The sequence below is a fragment of the Equus caballus genome, chromosome 6 (assembly GCF_041296265.1).
Source record: "Equus caballus isolate H_3958 breed thoroughbred chromosome 6, TB-T2T, whole genome shotgun sequence".
NCBI classification, from domain to species: domain Eukaryota; kingdom Metazoa; phylum Chordata; class Mammalia; order Perissodactyla; family Equidae; genus Equus; species Equus caballus.
Window position 1 is genome coordinate 76,924,550 of NC_091689.1, and position 17,031 is coordinate 76,941,580.

Here is a 17,031-nt window from a genome sequence, read left to right on the forward strand (position 1 = left end):
TTTCCTCTAAGATCATGAATAAGACAAGATGCCCATACTTGCCACTTTTATTCAACTTAGTATTGGGAATCCTAGCCACAGTAATTAGACAAGAAAAAGAAATAGAGGCATCTAAATTGGAAAAGAAGTAAAACTGTCACTGTTTGCAGATGACATGATACTATGTACAGAAAACCCTAAAGATTCCACCAAATAACTATTAGAATAAATGAATTCAGTAAAGTTTTGGGATACAAAATTAATATACAGACATCTGTTGTATTTCTATACACTAATAATGATTTATCAGAAAGAGAAATTAAGAAGAGAATCTCATTTACAATTGCATCAAAAAGAATAAAATATCTAGAAATAAATTTAACCAAGGAAGTGAAAGACCTGTACTCTGAAATCTATAAGACATTGATGAAAGAAATTTTAAGATGACACAAATAAATGGAAAGATATATGGGCTCACAGATTGGAAGAATTAATATTGTTAAAATGTCCTTACTACCCAAAGCAATCTATAGATTCAATGCAATCCCTATCAAAATACCAAGGGCATTTTTCACAGATCTAGAACAAATAATCCTAAAATTTGTATGGAACCACAAAAGACCCTGACTAGACAAAGAAATCTTGAGAAAGAAGAACAAAACTGGGGGTATCATGCTCCCTGATTTCAAACTATACTACAAAACTAGAGTAATCAAAACAGTATGGCATTGGCACAAAAACAGGCACATAGATCAATGGAACAGAATAGAGAGGCTGGAAATGAACCCATGCTTGTATGGTCAATTAATCTATGACAAAGGAGGCAAGAATATACAATGGGGAAAAGACAGTCTCTTCAATAAATAGTGTGGGGAAAACTGGATAGCCACATGCAAAAGAATGAAACTAGACTACTATGTTACTATGTTATATACAAAAATTAACTCAAAATGGATTAAAGACTGAAATGTAGGACCTAAAAACATAATATTCCTAGAAGAAAACATAGGCAGTAAATTCTTTGACATTGGTCTTAGCAACATTTTTTGGGATCTGTCTCCTCAGGCAAGGGCTACAAAAGAAAAAATAAACAAATGAGACTACATCAAACTAAAAAGCTTCTGCACAGCAAAGGAAACGATCAACAAAATGAAAAGGTAACCTATTGTATAGGAGAAGATATTTGCAAATGATATATCTGATAAGGGGTTAATATAAAAAATATATAAAGAACTCATAGAACTCAATATCAGAAAAAAACCTGATTTAAAAAATGAGCAGAGGACCTGAAAAGACATTTTTCCAAAAAAGACATACAGATGGCCAATAGACATATGAAAAGATGCTCAACATCACTAATCATCAGGGAAATGCAAGTCAAAACCACAATGAGACATCACCTCAAGCCTGTTAGAATGGCCATCACCAAAAAAGACAAGAGATAACAAATGCTGGCATGGACGTGGAGAAAAGGACCTTTTGTGCCGTGTTGGTGTGATTATAAATTGGTTTAGCCGCTATGGAAAACAGTATGAAGGTTCCTCAAAAAATTAAAAATAGCACTACCATATGATCCAGCTATTCCACTTCTGGGTATTTGCCCAAAGAAAATGAAAACACTAACTTGAAGAGATATATCTACCCTATCTTGTTGCAGCATTATTTACAACAGCAAAGATATGGAAGCAATCTAAGTGTCTATTGATAGAAGAATAAATAAAGAAGATGTGGTGTATGTATACATATATATATGTATTACGCTAAGTGAAATAACTCAGACAGAGAAAGTCAAGTACCATATGATTTCACTTGTATGTGGAATCTGAAAAACAAAACAAACATATAAACAAAACTAAGCAAACAAACTCATAGATAGAAAGGACCAACTGGTGGTTGCCAGAGGTAAGGGGAGAGAGGGGGTCGGGTGAAATAGGTGAAGGGAATTAAGAGGTACAAACCTCCAGGTATAAAATAAATAAGTCACAGGGATGTAATATACAGCATCAGGAATATAGTCAATAATGTTGTAATAATTTTTTATGGTGACCAATGGTTGCTAGACTTGTGGTGATCATTTTGTAATGTAGATAAATATTGAATCACTACGCTGTATACCTGAAATTAACATAATATTGTATGTCAACCATACTTTAATTTAAAAATTTAAAAATAAAAATGGCTTTGACTCCCAGACACATTCCCCAGTCATACCAAGTAGATTTCTGTCTCTGCACTTTGTATATGTTTCTCTTTGTCTCTATTTCTCTTACTACATTCCAGCATCTAGTAGCTCCCTATTCCCAATACTCAACTCTCACCATTTAGGACCAACTTGAAAGTCATCACCTCTGCGCAGCCTTTCCTGATCTCCTTTCCCAATCCCACTTCAAATCAATTGCTTTCTCACAGTTGATTGCTTTCTTAGAATGGGGTGGTTGTGAAGATTAAATGAATTAATCTATATAAAGTGCTTAGAACACTACCTGAAATATAATATGTATTATATAAGTGTTGGCTGCATCACCATCATCATGTGTTTCTGAAGCATCTTTTACAGACTTTCATGGTAGCATGACTTTTGTCCTACCACTTAGCCTTTCTCCTTACTTCTTTACCCAAAATTCACTTTCTCAGTGAGGCCTTCCCAGCCCACCTATCTAAAACTTCAAAATCACCCCCCTTTAAAAACTCCTTTTCTGATTTTTTAAATCCTTAGCACTTCTCCCTATATACCATACATTTTACTTCATTATCTTGTCAGCTTGTTTACTGATGAGTCCCTCATCAGAATGTAAGCTTCATGAGGGCAGTAAACAGTCGTTCAATGAGTGTGTTTGCATGCGGTCTCACCATATTCCCAGAGAACTTAACATAGTATCTGGTACTCAGTGGATCAGGTGAGTAACAGAAAGGTCTGAAATCATGAGGCCATTCCAGAGCATGGCACATCTGAATGGAATGTCCCAGTGAGAAACACTCAGCCAGTTACATCATGAAGGCACTGAGCGTTAGGAGGAGAGGAAAGAATTCTTAACATGGACATGACAACTTTACATCTTTTTCTTGACAGTGGTTACTAGGGAAGGCTCTGGGTCCCAGGCACATTCTTGATATTTAATAGTAATGGATCATTTATACAGATTACTGATGCATAGTATTTGGCAAAGAAATATAAAGCTGACATATATACTATTTGCTTCAAAATATAAATTTAAGGGCCAGTCCCAATGGCCTGATGGTTAAGGTTTGGTGGCCTGCTTTGGTTCCTGGGCATGGAACCACACCACTTGCTGTGCTGTGGCAGTGGTTCACGTAAAACAGGAAACAAAGAGGAAGATTGGCAACAGATGTTAGCTCAGAGAAACTCTACATCAGCAAAAAAAAAAAAAAAAAAAAAATTATATATATATATATATATGTAAATTTAAGGTTAGGTAAAAACTTTCATATTACAATATTATACAATGGGTACAGTTTTTTAAAAGCATAATCCAGGGCCATTTTTCTCATTATACCAAATGGTGTTTCTGTATTGAAATAATCTCTAAGGTCATATCATAAAATACTGTGAAAATGTCACAGGTAGGTAGTGTAGGGTAGTTTTCAAGTGAGGAATCATCATTCTAAATGCCCATTAACATTTTCTTATTGATTTTTAATTAATTTCAGGGGAAATCTTTTGAGAAAGTGTCACAAAATAGCTCCTGAGCAGAAATAGTACAGAGAAAAGCAGGGTTTGTTAACTGGAATAACATAAACCTACATGGAACTCAAAATCCCAGCTCACTTATAGGGTATCTGCCATGCCCTGCTCACATCCGGTCCATTCCTAGCCAGGAATGTTAAGTCCTAAATAATTCTAGCCTGAATGATATGGAAACTGATAAAAATAACCCAACAGCTCTGGGAGACTGAATGTCCTATGCCCAGCTCAGAAAGAAATTTTGAATCTCATCCCACTCAGTGGCTGTGTGACCTCAAATAGGAAACTTTACCCCTCTGAGCTTCCATTGCCTTATCACAAAATGAGGATAACACATTAGTGCTGCCTTACGCAGTGGTTGTGAGGATCTAATTGAATACTGCGTGAAAACATTTGGTCAGCTCTGAAGTGCTATGCAAATGTAACGTATAATTTTTGTGTGTTAGAGGTCTTTGTTACCTAGTCTTTGCCTCAAAAAATGACCTCTTTGTTCTCAAGTTTCCTTTTGTCCGGTCTTATATTGGCTCAAGGTTTAATTTCTTACCTACTGAAGTTATCTCTTTAGACCTTGCCTCTGCCCAGCTCTTTCTTGGACTACTAGAACTTGATGACTTTTTTGGCTTCCATTTGACTCAGCGTTTAATTTTAGGCCTGTGCTGAACCTGCCACCATCAGAACTGTGAGTGCAAATTAAGGGTGCACTCCTCTGTCTACTGAAGCCAGCTAAGTAATGTATAGTATTTGAGGGTGCAAGACAAGGGCCATGGGATTTCACTGCTCTCTCAGAGAACTAAGTCAATTCCCTACCTTTAAGAAGACGTACTTGAGAGGACGTCCAATTCCTCCTCGTGAAATAATGTAGAAACCATTGTTCTTTCTGTTCACTTCGGCACTGGGACGAATGTGCTTAAAAACTAAAACTGGGAGGGCTGGCCCCATGGCCAAGGGGTTAAAGTTCCACATACTCGGATTCTGCATCCCATGTTCATGGGTTTGGATCCCGGGTGCGGACCTGCTCATCAGCTGTGCTGTGGAGGCATCCTACGTACAAAGTAGAGAAAGACTGGCGCAGATGTTAGCTCAGGGTTAAGCTTCCTCACACACACACACACACACACACACAAACAACTAAAACCAGCAGGTATTCTTGTTTGCAAAAGACTTTGATAGAAAACCAGAGCTGATGGCTACTACTAGCAGTAAAAGTCTATACATTAGTTTCTTCCTTGTATAAATAATAATATCCAACAGATATAGCACTTACTATGTGCCAGAGTCTCCACATGTACTATCTCATTTACTCTTCATAACTATTATTCCCATCTTACAGATGAGGAAATTGAGGCACAGAGAGATTAAGTAGTTTACACAAGGTCAACAGCAAGTAACAGCTGAAATTCAAACTCCAGAGTCAGGCTCCAGAGTCTATAGTCTTAACTCTGTATACTGCTAAGAGTCACAGTATTAATAGAAGTTGTATTATCTATTGTTACATGACAAATTACCCCAAGACTTAGGGGCTTAAAACAACATCACAGTGTCTGTGGGTCAGAAATCTGGGTACAATTTAGCTGGGTCCTCTGTTTCAGGGTCTTTCATAAGCCGCAATCAAGGTGTCATCTGGGGCTACAGTTATTTCAAGGCTCCACTGGGGAAGGATGCACTTCCAAGCTCACTCATATGGTTATTGACAGGACTCAGCTTCTGGTAGGCTGTTGGACAGAAGCTCCCTTAATTCTGCGCCAGCAGGGCAGTTTTCAAAGTGTGCAAGCTGGAAAGGCAATAGAGAGTCCAGCAAAATGGAAGTCAGTCTATGGTAACATAATCACAAACTGACATCTTGTTACTTTTGCCATAGTCTATTCATTAGAAACAAGTCACTAAGTCCAACCATAATCGAGTGGAAGGGATTACACGATTATAAATACCAGGAGGTGGGGATCAATGGGAGTCATGTCAGAAACTGCTTACACCATAATAATTAACAGTAGCTAATGTTTATTGAGGGCTTACTATCTGCCAGGCAATAATCTAGATATTTTACATATATTAATTCATTTAATCCTCACAACAAACCCCAATCAACAGATGAGTTAGTCACAGGGAGTGTCATGATAACACTTGGGGTGGAAAAAAAGAATACCACTTTCCTGTATCCCAGCAGAGAAAGTGTGCGTTAGAATGCTTCAAAAACCATTGTCACAAGCTAACTTTACCCTGACCACAGCCCCTTTAAGAAGCTTTTGTCTTATCCACAGCACGGGCCGTCTCTAGATAACATCAAACAGTACGTTCTCAAAGTAACTTCCCTCTAGCTCTACTAGTCCTGAGCGTGAGGAAGAAGAATTATTCTTTAAAAAAAAAAATCACTATTTCTCATTTACGTTATAACTTATAGAAATGAATATATTTTTATATTAACTCAGTTTTCAAAACTGAATAAGAATCATCTTAAGTTTTCTATATGAAAAGCTACCAAGGATTCAAGATATCCAAATGCATTGCAGTTTTAGTTTTATTCTAAATTTGTTTAGATTCTGTTTCTCTTCAAAAAGTTGAGGTGGCTGGCTCCCAGCTGGCCAGTCTTAAAGAAAGATATGCAAAAACAAGCGTTTCCTCTGCAAGATTCCAGGCTATATGGAATTGAGTGGAGGGGGGTACTGATGCTGTGATCAGACTCTCTCTCTGCGGCCCTGCCCTCCAAATTAGAGGCCTGGGGAGGAGGTGGAATCACCTAGGACAGGAGGAGCTGGAAGTCCTCTTCCCTCTTTTTAAGAGGAACTAAAGCACTTGCTTATTACAAGAGCTATGTGGAAGGCATCCCAGATTCCGAGGCCACCGAGTGTGTGTCTATTTTCAAGCCTCTGATATCTGTAATGACACATCCTTTAAACATCTAGAAGCAGGTTCCTGGTCAAGTCAAATATGTCAGCAAGTGAATATAGATTCAAAACCCCAAATAAAATATGAACAAATTGAATTCAACAGTTTATTAAAAGAGTAACAACATTTACCAAGAAAGGTTAATCCAGTAATGTGGGAAAGATTATTGATTAATGTGTTAATATGGTTCATCACACTGATAAGTCAAAGGAGTAATACTATCTCAGTAGAAACCAAAAAGGTATTTGCTAGAATTTGGCACTCTTCATAATTAAAGAAAAAATATCTCAGTAAACTGGGATACAGGAAGTCTACTTTCCAATGACAAAGAATATTTATCTAAACTAATATCATGTTTAACAATGAAACATGAAAAGAATTCCCAATAAATTCTAAATTAAGACTAGGATGCTCTTAATTGCATTATTTTTTAAAGCACAAAAATGACATTCTAAATGTTCAACTGTGTATTAATTTACGATTAATATGGCATACTATGCAGCCAGTATCATCATGTTATACATATATGTATAAATGCGTATGCATGAGATCCATAAACACACAATATATATAGATCTATATATGTATAAATATATGTTTGTAAATACAAAGTGTGTGAATGTAATTGTGTGCTGAAACTTCTGAAAATAAATACAAACTGTTAACAATGGTTCCTTTAGAAGATGGCATTAATGGAATTGAAGGAGGATCCGAATGGAAAGGTCCTATGTAAAGAGAATCCTGTGTGAAGAGTAATTCTGCACGGTTGAATATTTTTAGAACAAGGAAATATATATGCAATATTTAAGCCAATTTAAAAAACAAGTCAAAGAATATTGACAGTGAAGAAATAATGATATTTCCAATTGAAAAACAACAGTATGTAAAAAGACATATTAATACATCAAAAAATAATCCAAATGTTGTATCCCCAAATTTTGACTTTGGTTGTTATAGTTGTATAATAGAATTATGGATAATTTTTCTTTTGCGTTTTGTGTTTTCCAAGTTTTCTCTATTAATCACGTATTTATTTTGTTATTAGGGAAAAGATTAAAGAGAACTATGGTAATGTTTAATTTGTAGATTACACTAAATGACTGCTACAAAAATTTATAGGAAAATCTGTTTATCTTAATCTGGTTTCTAAAGGGTCATGATGCGTCCTAACTGTATCACAATCTTTTAAAGCTATTGGGAAAGCTAAATGCTTCCATTTTATTGCAATGCCAGCAATCTTTTCTGGGCTTGTTTAATTTGGTCATTTCTCTGAGGTTCAAAATCTTGGAATCATTCTGCATTCTTTCCTCTCTTTTCTATATAAAGTCACTCATTAAGTTCTCTCAAGAATCATTCCTTCATTTCACACAGCTCTTTTCTGTTCTAATCCCATACCAACTCCTGGTCTAGGCCTGCATTACCTCATACCCGGACCAGTGAGCTATCTCATTGAGTCTCTTTGCCTCTAGGTTTGTCCCCACTATTTACGTATCTCCCTGTCTTCGCCTCTCATCTTTCATTGCCCTCTTTATACCATCCAATGGCTCTATTCCTTGTTCCTCTAACTTGCTACATTCCCACCTCCATGCCTATGCTCTTGACATTGCTCCTTGTAATAGTATCTAAGTTCCACTCTTCCTTCCCAGTTAGCAGACCCCTACCCCCACCATGGTCTCTCCTTCTTCATCCCTTTGTATATTCAATCCTACAATTAATACATATTGCTTAACCATGTTGTATATCAGACTTTGAGCTAGGCACAGGGAGTATTGACTAATTTCCCAAATTAGTGACTGGACCACAAAGGGTTATGAAGCTCAATTTCACATTATCTGCTTCAACAACATTTTATCATGTCCTCCAATAGCCAGAGTTCTCTAATAGCCCCTCACCTCTCTGCTTCCCTTTGACTCTAATCATGAAATCTTTCTCGTATTCAACAATTAACATGTACATGCTTCGTATATACTCAGGTTTATGCTAGATGCTAGGAATGGAAAGTTGAATAAAACTTGCCTCTTACTCACCGAGAGCTGCAGCTTAATGGAGAAGGTAGACAAGAAAATAGATACAGTAGTGAGTAAAAGGTATTCTAACAGAAATGTACAGAAGAACATAAGAGAGAGTGTTTAATTCTACCTGGAAAGAGCAAAGAAGGCTTCACATATGAGGTAATACTTGAGCTGATAGCTGGCAGAAAAGATGAGAACGGTATTCCAAATAGTGAGAACAGGATGCAAAGGCACAAGGCATTAAATAGCACAGCTTGGCAGGAAACCACAAGCACTTCAGTATGACTGGAGCTCTGAGGCTGGAGAGCTGGCCTGGGGCCAGATCTTATTTTGCCTTGTTTTGCATTTGAGGGAGTGAGTAAACACTAAAGAATTTTAAGCAATGAAGTAACATGATTAGATTTGTGTTTTGAAAAGTACCTCTGGTGGCTATATGGAAAATAGTTTGGGATGGGTGAGTGACGGGGCCCAGGATGGGCAAAAAGTCAGAAGGCTGTTGCTGAAGTTTAGGAAAGTAATGAGAACCAGGCAAGTAATGAAGTAGAGGAGTGATGGTGGGGACAGAGAGAAGGAAATGGTTTGGAGAGATACCAAAGAGGTGAAATCAACAGGATTTATCTACTGTTGGTTTTTAGAGGATGAGTAAGAGGAAAGATTAAAAAATGACTTCTGAGCTTCTGGCTTAAGTAATATAGATCCCAAGCAGAAAATACAGGAAGAATTGATGCTTTGTAAGAGGAGGGTATCCAGTAAGTTTGAGTGGCCTGTTAGGCATTGAGGTAGAAGGTCTTGGAGGTTATTGGATATACATGTCTTGAGTTCAGGATTTTGTTTGGGTTAGAATTAGAGATTTGAAAGTCAGAGTATAGATAGTGGACAAAATGATGAGAATGGTTAACATTACCCAGAGAAAATGTATATGACGAGAACAGGTGCTAAGGATAGAGCTCTGAGGAACACAAACTGCTAGGTGATCAGAATAAGAGGAACCAGAAAATGACCCCGAGAAAAAATGGTCAGAGAAGTAGGAGGACAGCCAGGATAGGCTATTGTATGAGTTTCCTATTGCTGCTATAACAAATCACGACAACTTTAGTAGTTTAAAACACCAAAAATTTATTATCTTACAGTTCTGTAGGTTCAGAAGTCCAACACACGTCTCACTGGTCTAAAGTCAAGGTGTCAGGAAAACATCATTCCATCTATAGCCTCTAGGGAAGAATTGGTTTCCTTGCCTTTTCCTGCTTCTAGAGGCCACCTTTTCTTCCATCTTCTTTTTTTTTTTTTAAAGATTGGCACCTGAGCTAACAACTGTTGCCAATCTTCTTTTTTTCTTTCTGCTTTTTCTCCCCAAATCCCCCAGTATATAGTTGTGTATTTTTTTTTTTTTAGTTGTGGGTCCTTCTAGTTGTAGTACATGGGATGCTGCCTCAACGTGGCCTGATGAGTGGTGCCATGCCCACGCCCAGGATCCAAACTAGAGAAACCCTGGGCTGCCATAGCAGAGCACGCGAACTTAACCACTCAGCCATGGGGCTCACCCCTTCTTCCATCTTCAAAGCCAGCAACAGTAGGTAGAGTCCATCTCCCAGCACATCACTCTGATCTTGCCTCTGTCATCACATGGCCTTCTCTGACTCTCTCCTGCCTCCCTCTTCTACTTTTAAGGATGCTTGTGATTATACTGGGCTCACCTGGATAATCCAGACTATGCAACTATCAGCTGACTAGTCATCTGAATTCCATCTGCAACCTTAACTCTACTTTGCCTCGTAACCTAACACATTCGTAGGTCCCAGGGATTGGGACATGGACATCTTTGGTAATGGGGGTAGGCTACCATGATTACCACTGTTGCCATCTCAGAAAACAATCGACCAAAGAACCAAACAAAAAAATTAAATGAATAAAAGAGTAGATGTTGGTGATCCTGGGCAAATTATTCAATTTCTCTTTCTGCCTCTGTTTATCTACAAAATGGAGATAATAATGGTACCTACATTGTTGTAGGTACCATTGTTATAGGATTGTTATAGGATTAAATAAGCTAATACTTTATAAAGTACATAAAGCTGTGTCTGCTTTATAATATTTTTGAAGATCAATTAGAGAGTTAAGTAAGGCAAGGACTTAAATCTGGCCATTGGGTTTGCTGACTGGGCAATTAGTGGTCTTTATCACTGCAGTTTCAAGGATATGGTGGGTCTAGTCTAACTACAGTAAGATACAGGTGAGACATTGGAGAACAGAAGTGAATACAGTTCTTTTGAAGAGCTATTTAAGAAGAGAAGGAGAAAGGGGGCTGGAGCAGTCTCAGCTAAAGGAGGATGGGAAGTTATGGGAAATAAGAACACACTTCCATGCTGTGGGGATGGGGCTGGTCTATAGAAAAGCTGAATATATGAGAGAGGGAATAAAAGAATAGTTGATGTAGTAAAATCCCAGAGGAGATGAAATAGATGTGATCAACAGCTCATATGTGGGAGTTAACTTTGAGCAGGAGAAGAAATAATGAATTCTCTGAATCTAGAGGGAAGACTATGAGGGTGAATCCCAGGAATTAAATGTAGTTCCTTTCCTTGGTTGCTACCTGTCAGTAAGAGTTACTCACAGGCCTCCACCTGAGGCTATGACACCTGAGTTAAGTTCTCATTCATCATCCAATAGCAAGATGCTATGCATTGTCAGCGGGGTTTACCTCCTTCCACCGGAAGCTTCTGTTGAGTGTTTGAGTGTTCAAGTTTAGAGGTAGCGAGTGAAAATCTCCTCATTTCTTTCAAGGTGGTCAATTTCATAAACACTACCTGTTTCAAAAGATTTCTCTGACCAAGGTATGTATGCTACACTGCTCCTCCCGAGATTTTTCGTTTTTTCTGATACAAAAATGAAGATGGAGGAGACCAATCCAATTAGGTATAATTTCATGTCAACAGAACAAGCCTTCTTTTTTTTTTTAGTTTTTTTCTTAAATTTTTATTGAGTTAATGATAGGTTACAATCTTGTGAAATTTCAGTTGTACATTATTTTTTGTCAGTTGTGTTGTAGGTGCACCCCTTCACCCTTTATGCCCACCCCCCACCCCATCTTTCCCCTGGTAGCCACTAATCTGTTCTTTTTGTCTACTGGCCTTCTTTATTTATTTTTCACTTTTTATCACGGAAGTTTTCAAACATAAACAAAGTAAAGACAATAATATAATAAACCTGCATGTACCCATCACTTCAATAATTATAACCTATGGCCAATTTTATCCCATCTATACCCACCTCACCCCTACCTCCACCCCCAGTATTTTAAATCAAATAGGCTTCCCTAAAAAAAAAGGAATTTTAAACTTTGTGATTATACACTTCATATATCTGTTTCTCTTTTATCACATCACCAAGACACAAGAGACAGTATAGCACTACTTTATACAAATTTGAAATAGCACAATCGAAATATTAATTATTAATATTAATAAAGTCTCATTTTAGATGCTAATTTAAAAAATATCAAGAATTGTGTAATAATTCAAAATCGCAGAATTTCAGAGCTGGTAGGTAAGTAAATATTTTTCTTGTTTGTCACCAGAATTGCTCAACAAAAATGCCTATCTATCCTTCATACACTATGAGCACCCTAGTTATATGGTTTGGAATGGAATGATTTTGGTGACTATTTTGCTCCTTAACAGTCCATTATTTTAATGTAAAGTTGGTTGGTTGGTTGGTTGATTGGTTGGTTTCGTTTTATCAGAATCGATGAGAATGGCTGCATTCCAACACTCAGAACAAAATTAGACACATGGGGTCTCCATGTCTCCAAAGATGAGGGCCCCTTTCTGCATTAGATAAGCATCTCAGAGCAAACTAGGGTTCCTCTCTGTCCTGCATTCAAGGTGCATCCTAAGGAGAGGGCCCTAAGGTTGTTAAATTCATCAGCAATATTGAACAGGCCTCTAGCGTGTACAGGGACTTCGTGAGGATGAGCTCCAGCCTTGACAAATAGTTGGTGTTTAGGGGAAAGATATTAAAGGAAGGGGCAAGAGAAGAGCTGAGGAGTCTCATACACCTAGGTCAGCATGGCTCTGTCTTTGACAAGCTACATGACTTTGGGCAAGTCACTTAACATCTCTGAGCCTCTAACTCCTCACCTATAAGATGAGTATATAATAGTAACAGTAATAAAAGGAAGACAAGGAAGAAGAGCTACCAAAGATTGAATATATAGTGACCCAAAAAGGAAACAAATATGGCTTCTGACTTTGAGCTGCTCAGAGTCTAGCAAGTATAACAGACAGACAAACAGATACTATAATTTTAGAGATACACTGTAAAGTTGTTTTTAATAGCGCAAAGAATGCCATCAAGTGCTGATGCTGGTGCTTGAAAACAACTCACTCTCATATCAATAACTTTGGAATAGAAGTTAAATGTGATAAATGGCTCTGAAGAAGGCCAAACTCCACAACAGCCAGTATTGTTCATTTAGAGGAGGGCATACTGCAAAATATTAGAAATGATGCTGAGACATCTAAATGCAGAAGATACATCTTTAACCTTTAAAAATCCTCAAGTATCTGGGCAAGAATAATGGGGAAAAAAATACTGATGACTAAGCTGCAAGATCACTGTCACTGTAATAGATTTATAGGCTCTGAGAAGTATTCCAGTCCTCCCCCCACCTCCACCACTACCATTTATTTTTCATTTATTCCTCTTAGGATATGATGCTAGATCTTCAAGAATATATCACCTGAATAAAATGCAACTGTCCTGCTCTCAAAATTAATGCAGGCACTTGAATGTACATCATTATACAACACTCTATTACAGCATCTTCAAGATAATCAAAAGCAAGGACCCAAACAGATATTTGGACACCCACGTTTCATAGCAACATTATTGACAATAGTCAAAAGGTGGAAGCACTGCACGTGTCCGTTGATAGATCGATGGATAAACAAAATGTTGCTTATTCAGCCTTAAAAAGAAAGGATACATGCTACAACATGCATGAACCTTGAAAACATTATGCTAAATGAAATAAGCCAGTCACAAAATGACAAAGATTGTATGATTCCACTCATATGAGGTAGCTAGAGCAGTCAAATTCATAGAGACAGAAAGTAGATTGTGGTTGCCAGGGGCTGGGGAGAGGGGAGAACGGGAGTTATTGTTTACTGGGTACAGAGTTTCTTTTTGGGCAGATGGATAAGCAATTCTGGAGATGGATAGTAGTGATGCTTACACAACACTGTGAATGTACTTAATGCCACTAAACTAACCATATACTTAAAAACAGTTAAAATGGTAAATTTTGTATGTGTATTTTACCTCACACATAAGAAAATGTAGTTGGTGTACCCTTTGCCTCTCTTCTTTGTTCATTCCTCTTTCTTGCTGGCTGGGATGCAGATATGATGGCTGGAGCTGGAACAGTCTCATTGAACCTCACAAGTTGTGCCTTGCACAACTGTAAGAGGTACCGTTTACATAGAATGTATAGATTTTTACATAAAAGAGAAACATTTTGTCTTGTTTAACCACTGTTCTTTCAGATTTCTGTTGCTTGCAAACCAACCTAGTTCTAACTGATACATAGGTTATATATACAGATATCTTATAACCCAAGCATTCACAAGCAATAAATTTCAGAGTCCAGAGGCATACGGACTATTATAATAAAATGAACGAATTCCAAATGTATGGTAAATTCTGAACATCAGACAATCTGGCAGGGGAAAAAGCAATATATAAAAATCCCATTTTTCAATTTATTTAGGTATTAAGATAATTATCTTATAAATAGTGACAAACATTGTAAAACTATGAAATGGTTCATTAATAGAAGCCTAGAATACTATGGAATTATTAAAAAGAACAAGGCAGATGTATATATAAGCAAATGTCAGAATTGCTTGTATAGTATGGTCCTGTTTGTGTGAAAAAAAAGCTGACATATGTGCTTATATATGTGGGGAAGAGACATAGCAATAGCTAAATTTACAAAGCACACATTGCGCGCTAGCCTCTGTCCTTAGAGCTTCTCCTGAACTATCTGCATGTATTCTTAAAACATGCCTGTGAGGTACGGAACCTTATTATCCCTATTTTACAGCTGAGGAAACTGAGACAAAGACAGGTAACATACGTTGTCCAGGGTCACACAAATATTAAATGGTGGAGCCAGAATATTCAGCATAGCTACCTCTGAGGGTGATGGGAACGGGGAATTGTAGTGAGGGTAATAGTTGCACTCTGCAGTTCAGTTTTATTGTTTTTTTATTATAGCATGTATTACATTTTTAATAAATATTTGGGGATGGGAGGAAAAATACTGAAGAAATGTAAGGTAATGAAACCATGGTTATACCCTAGAGAATTAAGTAGGGTTGAATTCAGAAAACATTTGAGGTTGCTACAGAGAAAAAAGAAAGAGATCAATAGAAACTTGCAAAATGTAGTATATGTCAAAGCTCAGATGATTGCTCTTAACACATTTAGTCCAAGCAGATAGTATTGTATGATGCAACATTTGTCAGATGATACTTGGACACTGAACACTGCCTGACCACCATAAAAAATAAATCCGGTATTTCATAACTTGCCTAGAAGACAAAAGAGAATGAAAAGGAAAAATCAGATAATGAGATGGGATTAAAATATCAGATTAAATAAAGATGTATATATATATAAGGCACCACATGCGGTTGTAAGGGCTGTATCTACCCAACTCTAGAGTATTGGAGCAGACTCTGCAGTGCTCAGGCCTTTCGTTGTGCTCTGGAGACTTCCACTCTCAGTGGCTGAATCTTTGTCCCTGGCGTCTTCTTCCCTCCATTTCCCACCCCATCCCAGCACCACAGAAAAGCCCCAGCCCTTGTTCCCAGCAGGCCAAGTCACCAAAGAATCCACACGCCCACACCCATGCTAACAGCCTCATCTAGTGACTCAGCTCAGGAGTTGGTATCTAAATATTACAGCTTCCTCACCCCTCAGTTGGGACAATTCTGAGGCATGTATTTTGAACTATTTCCCAGAGTTTCCCTGTGGAATTAAGCTCCAGCCACTCACTGGAGCAGCCGACTTAATAATGCATTCTTTATTAGCTGTCTTCCTTTCCTGGTCTCACGTCCTCCCTTTTCTGCCCTATTGTTTTTGTCACTTCCCAAATAAACTCTCCCTCTTAAACCCTTGTCCTGGGGTCTGCTTCTGGAGGGGGCCCTCATTCATAGTGCAGTCTATATGAATAACACTCCTTGGAGCTGTGAGTTGCTCGACCTGTGAAACCATCCATGACAACTCTGTAAATATACCAATGTCTTCATTTCTACAGCAACCAGGACAAGAAAGAAGATGAAAAAATGCCCTGCTCTAATTATGAATATGAAATGCAACCTAGAAGTCACCGTTTTTCAAAGAAAGAAAAAAAGTAAGAGGGTTTTAAAAGAGTAAGGAATTACAACATACAAGGAAAAAGAATCCATTGGGGGGCCAGCCCTGTGGCCCAGTGGTTAAGTTCGCGGGCTCCGCTGTGGCAGCCCAGGGTTTCACTGGTTCCTGGCACTATAATTTGAATATTTAGCATGCCCAAATTCTTGAGTTCACCTATGGAATTAAGACAAAAAGAAACAAATAAACAAAAAGCACTTAAACAGTTAAATCCTATCTAAATCTTAACTTTGCTAGATGAAAGTGGGTGATGGATCTTTACAGTAGTTTGCCTTATGTATGCCACCACACAAAATACAGAAATATTTGAGATTCACATGTCTTACAGAATCTTAATGAGGACTCCGATGTTTTAAGTTTAATGGTTTGAAAGTATTATTCCAAATATAACATATAAAGTCAATCAATAAGCCAATAAAAAGAAACACACCAGCTAGCAGGAGCCTCCATTAGAGAACTGCTGGTTTCCGTATTTAACAAATCCTAAGCACGTGCTCCACGTGCAGCATTGTGCTGGGTGCTGTGGAGAATATAAAGAACAATACCCTATGTTCCTGTCTTAAAATTACTTAGAATTAGTGCTATTTTTGTTAGGGATAATACCATTGTAGAGCCTCTTTCTCAGAAATTACGCAAGCTAGATCAGCACACCAGATCCTTACTTTTAAGAGAAATCAATTGCTAATAGATACTCTCCATGTTCCCATAGAGTCTAAAGTGCAAATCAATTCAAATACTGTACTTATGCGTATTTTTAAGTCTCCATAGATTAAAAATAAAAAAGGACTTGTATTTTCATCAGATAGCTTTTATATACCAATGTGCAACTCCCCTTTCAAATCGCATATTCTAATCAGGTCTAATACGATGACCTGTTTCATACTTGACATCATCAGGGATGATGATGAGAGTAGAAGAAACAGGTTTAGGGTCATCAGTTTGTGATATCGAGCCACTAAATGGCCATTTTCGGTGACTTTTCCCCTAACTTCTGAGTCTGTGGGAAAAGAGAGAGAG

General features: G+C 37.7%; 1 long non-coding RNA gene across 1 annotated transcript in view; it reads right to left on the reverse strand.

The window, feature by feature from the left end:
* Window positions 1-4,723, reverse strand: part of LOC138924795 (uncharacterized) — a 52,948-nt gene extending 48,225 nt beyond the window's left edge. Inside the window, exon 1 of the long non-coding RNA XR_011440052.1 lies at window positions 4,490-4,723. This is a non-coding gene — a long non-coding RNA (uncharacterized lncRNA). The remainder of the gene's footprint in view (window positions 1-4,489) is intronic.
* Window positions 4,724-17,031: the final 12,308 nt, after the last annotated feature.